This window comes from Phyllostomus hastatus, unplaced genomic scaffold (genome assembly GCF_019186645.2).
Source record: "Phyllostomus hastatus isolate PE091 unplaced genomic scaffold, TTU_PhHast_1.1 phas_scaffold_28, whole genome shotgun sequence".
Taxonomy (NCBI): Eukaryota; Metazoa; Chordata; class Mammalia; order Chiroptera; family Phyllostomidae; genus Phyllostomus; species Phyllostomus hastatus.
In genome coordinates, this window is record NW_025334022.1 from 20,134,630 (window position 1) to 20,141,738 (window position 7,109).

The 7,109-nt window shown below is 39.2% G+C and overlaps 1 pseudogene; it reads right to left on the reverse strand.

Moving 5' to 3' along the window:
* Positions 1 to 4,411: 4,411 nt before the first annotated feature.
* Positions 4,412 to 5,241, reverse strand: LOC123805070 (annotated as a pseudogene).
* Between the last annotated feature and the right edge of the window lie 1,868 nt (positions 5,242 to 7,109).

Below are 7,109 nucleotides of genomic sequence, written 5' to 3' on the forward strand. Positions count from 1 at the left end.
CCACTCATATCCCCCCCTTTAGTCATGTCCATGTGTCATACTTATAAGTTCTTTAGCTTCTACATTTCTCATACTATTCTTACCTTCCCCTTATCTATTTTCAACCTACAATCTATGCTACTTATTCTCTGTACCTTTTCCCCCTCTCTCCTCCTCCCACTCCCCTGTTGCTAACCTTCATGTGATCTCCATTTCTGTGGTTCTGTTCCTGTTCTAGTTGTTTGCTTAGTTTCTTTTGGTTTTGCTTTAGGTGTGGTTGTTAATAATTGTGAGTTTGCTGTCCTTTTACTATACATGTTTTTTCTTAATCTTCTTTTCTTAGATAAGTCCCTTTAACATTTCATAAAGTAAGGGCTTGGTGATGATGAACTCCTTTAACTTGACCTTATCTGAGAAGCATTTTATCTGCCTTTCCATTCTAAAGGAAAGCTTTGCTGGATAGAGCAATCTGGGATGTAGGTCCTTGTCTTTCATGACTTGGAATACTTCTTTCCAGCCCCTTCTTGCCTGTAAGGTCTCTTTTGAGAAATCAGCTGACGGTCTGATGGGAACTCCTTTGTGGGTGACTGTCCCCTTATCTCTTGCTGCTTCTAGGATTCTCTCCTTCATTTTTACCTTGGCTAATGTAATGATGATGTGCCTTGGTGTGTTTCTTCTTGGGTCCAACTTCTTTGGGACTCTCTGAGCTTCCTGGACTTCCTGGAACTCTATTTCCTTTGCCAGAATGGGGAAGTTCCCCTTTATTATTTGTTCAAATACATTTTCAATCTGTTGCTCTACCTCTTCCCTTTCTGGTACCCCTGTAATTCAGATGTTGGAACGTTTAAAGATGTCCTGGAGGTTCCTAAGCTTCTCCTCTTTTTTTGAATTCTTATTTCTCCATTCTTTCCTGTTTGGTTGTTTCTTTCTTCCTCCTGGTCCACTCTATTGTTTTGAGTCCCAGTTTCCTTCCCATCACTATTGGTTCCCTGTGTATTTTCCTTCATTTCTTTTATCGTAACCTGCATTTGTTCATCTAATTTGTGACCAAAATCAACCAATTCTGTGAGCTTCCCGATCACCAGTGTTTTGAACTGTGCATCTGATAGGTTGGCTGTCTCTTGGTCGCTTAAAAGGATGAGTTCTGGGGCATTGATTTGTTCTTCTGTTTGAGCCATCTCTCTCTCTCTCTCTTTTTTTTTTTTGGTCTGGTCACTCCTGTTATGGTGAGGGGAGGAGCCTTAGGTGTTCACCAGGGCTGGGCACCCCAGTCTCTAGATTGTGACATTGTATGTGGGGGTGGGTTTGAAAGGGAACAATGGCAGTAGCTCCACTGTCCATGGGACCCCAGTCCCCTCCCTGGGATCCTGGGCTGCGCACTCTGCCCTGCTCCACAATCGCTGCCTCACTGGGTCTGCCAGCTGCTGCTTGCATTCTTAGGGTCCATCCGCTGTGATCCTGCACACCCCAGATGCCTTACACACCCCCGGATGCCCTATGCACCCAACTCTCTCTGCTCTCTGAGCTGTGACCCACGCCTGGCTGCTTGTCTCCGCCCCTCCTACTGGTCTGGATGAACGGGTCTATTTCAACTTCTTGGCTGTCTGACTTCCATTCAGATAAATTTTCTATCAGTTCTGGATGTTATTCTGCCTCTAAATTGTTGTTGTTCCAATCTTGGTTGTGCATGGAGGTACAGTACATCCACCTATGCCTCCATCATGGCCGGAAGTCCCAGTCTTATTACTCTTAACAAAATTCAAAACTCTATTTTAAACCTACTAATGTAATAGCTGCTCTTCAGGGTAGAATGATAAAAGTTAATTATGCAACTTGGAGGCTATAATTATAATGTGCTATAGCTTCAACTTCTATAAGAGAATGTGTGCCATCCTATGAAATAGAGAAAAAATTACAGGAAAAGCACTTATTTCAAAGAAAAACAATTTAATTTCTAATACATTTATAATCGCTTTCCAATTGTCAATATCTCTGGTCTCCTCAAAGGATGTTAACTGGATTATAAGCAAGCAAACTTCCACAACCACAGAGGCTCCACCCACAGTTCTCCACCCATTAGCTTCTGTTGTCCAGATGTCAGGGGTATATGAGACATTAAGAAAGGAAAAATGGGGCTCAGAGGATGGGAGCAGGGGTCTAGATGGTATCCTCTTTATATTGTTGGGAAAATATTTCTTTCTCCAGGGACTTTCTTTCCCTCTTTCATTTTTCTCTCTTGGGCCTCTCTTGTATCCATGCTTTCCAGGTAAATGACCCCAAGCCTCCAATTACTTCCCACTCACCGTTAGACTGCTCTCAGTAATGATATGAACACAGCACAACAAGTAAAAGATAACATATGGATAGAAGGTGTCAGAACCAAACCTGGGCACCATGTGCCTCTCTGCAATGTTTCTGGATTGTGTGTCTACTAACTACTCCACCCCAGGCATGGTTCTGTACATGTGTCTGTGGATGTGTGGAAGGTGTGGGGAAGAAGGATCTACATCAGAATGGTCTACTTCCCTCCTTTATAGTTACAGAAATATTGGAAGTACAACTTCACAGAGTCCACTAGAACAAAAGCACCTTGCATTTGTAGGGGCAGTACTTTCACAGAAGACCATAAAGGATCCTTAAAACAATACTATTTGGGTAAGGTAAGGTAACCTCTTATTCTTTCATGAGAAACAGAGGCTCAGAAGAGTCAAAGCCTTGCCCAAAGCACATATCTCATAGACTATGGTTGTGCAACATGTTACTTTCCTTTCCAAGTCAGTAGTGAGACAAACGGTCATTGTTCTATAACTGTTGTTTATCTTTTTCTTTTTTTAAAAAAATTATTGAATGTATTGGGGTGACATTGGTTAATAAAATTATATAGGTTTCAGGTGCATAATTGTATAATACATCATCTGTATCTTGTATGTTCACTACTCAAGGCCAAGTCTCCTTCTGTCACCCTTTGTCCCTCCTTTACACTCTTCTATCTCTTCCCACCCCCTTTCCTTCTGATAACCACAACTGCTGCTTTTGTTTTCCTCCAAGCCCTGTCTCTTTTCCTGATTTCGCTGACCACACCTTTATTTCACTTTGCTGAAACTGGCAGACAGCCAGGCTTGGGGTCATGTCAAACAATGAAGTTCCTTTGTACTTACATCTCCTTTTGCTTATGGTATCAGTGAGGCATCTTCCTAGACTTGTCTTGAATGTAAGTAGAGTATCTTTTTCACAGAGGGAGTTTTGCCACCTTTCTCTTTTCTTATCCTATTATAGCGAGGCATAGCAATACAGAGAGTCCACCTTCTCAAGGCTACCACATATTGCTAACTTCCTGACCACTGACATTGAGATTATTCTTACCTTAGTCTTGTCTTGTTGTATGTATCATATAAAAGCAGAAGTATGGCATGTACTCACAGATGAAACAGCATTTTAATACATATATGGCACCTTTCCCTGAACCTTGAGTGGCAGGCTGCCTGGGGCTCCCTGGCTGGTGCTCCATTAACCTTTACACAACTTTCATTATCCTTACCTAATCAGCTCACAAAAATAATTAACAAAACTTTTTTGTTGTTTTTTGGGGACTTTTTTTCTTCTTCTGTTTGGAGCATCTATAAATGTCTGCTATGCTGAAGCCACCTCATTCCCCTTCAGCTTTACCTTATGGAAATATGATTATTTAATATTTTATAAAGATTCAAAGCCTCTATCCAGATATCATCTCTAACTTATATCTTATTCCATCCATTCTATGTAGCACATTATTTATATTATGGAATATTATAGCATATTACAGATATAAAATATATATATAGTGGAATTTCAATGTTTAAATCTGAATTCACCAAGATGGATGTAGTAATTTTACAGTGCACAAGGAAGAATGTCTATCACTGGAAAATATCAGGGCAGGAGTGGGAGAGACTAAGAGAATGATGAATCATTAGAAAGCCTAGTGGATGGAGTGCCTCTGCTGGACTTCCATATATACTTTTGGAGTTTAAAAATTTTGTGTCTCTTAGGAAATTTGTCTGTACCCTTTTGCTCCTAATTGTAATGGACTACATAGCAAGCAAGGTGTAAGTATCTCCCTATCAACATTTGTATAGTAAGTCCTCACTTAATGCTGCCAATAGGATCTACAAATTTAAGCAAAATGATGGTTAATGAAGCCAATTTTTACCACCAGTTAATTGATATAAATGGGATTTAAGTTCTTTTTTCACTATTACAGCTTTAATTTATCTTTCATTTTACAGAAGTTTGTGAATGATTTTTAAAAAGCACTGCCTTACCCCATCATGTGAATCTGACAGTTGGTAAAATAAGCAATGAGTATGACAACAGCTTGAGCACTGGCATCTTGCAAGGATTTCAGATTAACCAGCCACATGCCAAAGAGCTTGGCATCTTTTCTATTTTATTTTTAATACAATGATATATCTACTCTGATGACAAACCTGTCCAGCCAAATTGCCACAGCACACTTTGCAAAATCAGTGGTGACTATCAAGTTAGTGAGCTTTGGCACCAAGATGTGCTCCAGGCCTGTGACAGCCTGGAAGCCAGTTTTGATGCTGGCAACAGAGCATCAAGAATGACAAGTTTCACACTGTAAGAAGTAGAGTCGGATGTCCTCTTGCAGGATTATGTCGGGTGATTGGCACATGAGGCAGGTGATGTATTCCTTGATATATCTTCTCAAAACATTTATATCTGTTTCTGTTGGAATCTTCATTTGATTACAAGTTGGTTGTTACCATCGATAGAACCACTTGTACCCAATTCAGCCAATAAAAATGCAATAAGATGTTTGGGCTGACAGTGTAATAGTTTAGAGATATCTGTAAAGTTGAAAAAAGAAGTTTTCATGGTTCCTACTAAGGCAACCTGTGTAGGTTTCATGTCAAATTTTCTTTTCTCTCCATCAACCTTATCTGAATTCTTTTCCCTCATGATGTTGAACACTCAATTCAGTAACTCCTCTTACTGAGTTTCCCCAAGCAAGGCTTTTCTGGTTACTGAATGAGATACTCATTGCCTTTTTTTGCTGTTTTCACCTTCTCAAGCTTTGTCTTTTTCTTGAGTTTCATCCTCATCTGGGAACTTGACATGGTTCTATTTCTTTTTTTTATTGTCAAACATAATGTCAAGGACATTCTCTGGTTCAGCTGGTTCTTCAACATCACTTTCAGTCTAGATGTCCTTTATACTTTCTTCAGCTTCATCAATATCATTTTTGTTTCTTCCTTTTTGTTTTTTCTAATTACATTAATCACAGTGACATTGGTTAATGAAATTATTTAGGTTTCAGGTGTACATTTCTATGGTACATTATCCATGTATTACACTGTATGCCCACCACTCAAAGTAAAATCTCCTTCTATCACTGTATATTTGATACCCATCACCCTTTACTATCCCACCCACTTCTCCTCTTGTAGCCACCATAGTGTTGTCTGTGTCTATAAGTTCTTGTTTGCTTTTCTTGTTTGTTCACTTGTTGCTTTTTGTTTTGTATCCCATATCTGACATATGAGTGAAATCATGTGGTTCTTGACTTTTTTCATCTGACTTATTTTGCTTAGCATGATATTCTCAAGATGCATCCATGTTGTTGCAAATGGTAGTGTTTCATTTTTTCTTATGGCTGAGTAGTGTTCCATTGTCTACATGTGCCACATCTTCTTTATCCAGTTATCTATTGAGATGATTGGTTGTTTCCATGTCTTGGCCACTGTGAACAATGCTACAATGAACATAGGGAAATATATATCTTTACAACTAAATCTTTTCAAATTTTTCCAGTAGATACTCAAAAGAGGGGTTATTGGGTTGTATGGTAACTTAATATTTAATTTTTTGAGGAAATTTCATACTATTTTCCATAGTGGCTATACTGGTTTACATTCCCAGAAGCAGTAAATGAGGGTTCCATTTACTTTACAAACATTGTAGGCACTGAGAGGTCAGCCCCGGGCCCTGGCGGCAGCATAGTTTCTGCTGACACCTCTATCACTACTGCACTAGGCTCCTGCATCTGCAAAAAAGCAATAGTTAAGTTCTTATGGCATTTTATCAATATTATAACATAGTGATGTTGAATAAACCAAAATTATTCAAGGATGTGCTGTTGAAGAAATCCATTCTGTTTTAAACATCTGTAGAAATCTTGGTGGGAGTGGCTATAAGATAGGGCTGTCTCCAAATCTCATACTAATACTCAGGCTGGTAGGTTTTAATTATAGGATTCTGGGACTGCCTCTCTTCACATTGGAATAGAGCAGTCCTGATATAGCTATAGCAAATAGCACAAACAGGTGAATATGTGTTTCAATGATCCTCAGCCAGAATATCAACTCCCCCGTGAATTAGTCAGAGCCCTAATGCCTCTGGAAAAAGAAAAATAGAAACTGTACCATCCAGAAGCTCTGAACAGTATTGCAAAAGGATGACTCAATGAGAGCATATTGGGTTTTAGAGCCAACGTTTTGGAGGTTGGGCACTAAAGCTGAGTGGAAAGAGTGAAGGCTCAGATCCCAGTATTTGTGAGCTGAGATAGTTATTTACTGCAGTCAATTTTTTTTGGCTACTATAAAATGTTGATGGCAGCAGCATGCTATCTTTCTCGTCTAATTGGAAGAGAAAAGTATTGAAGAATAATTAAATATCAGTGAGCCAGCTCAGAACTTGCTGAGTAGGAATTGACCAAAAGAGTGGGGGGAAAAAAAGACAAAGTTTCACCTAATTCATTCTCTGCTATTTCCTGTAAGTCCTAGTGGGCAATAGCAGTATAGCAGGTATGGAAATAGTTAAGTGGTACTTGAAGATATACTGAGACTCCTCCAAATTAGGATCAAGACAGTGTCCATTAAAGACAATTTATGATAAAGCATTTTTAGCAGATAAAAAAACTGCTTCTGCCAAAGATTTGTTAAATCAGTACACCTGCCCTGCTGGAGAGTGAAGCAAATCTGAATGGAATGGCAGGCTACTGATTAATTTATCACATAGTAGAGCTAACACAGGAGGAACCATAGCTCAATGGGAAGGCATTTTGCGCTGTGCCCACATCAACAGCTCAACTACTTAAAGCATTTGTAATAAAAGTAACAAGTTTAGTT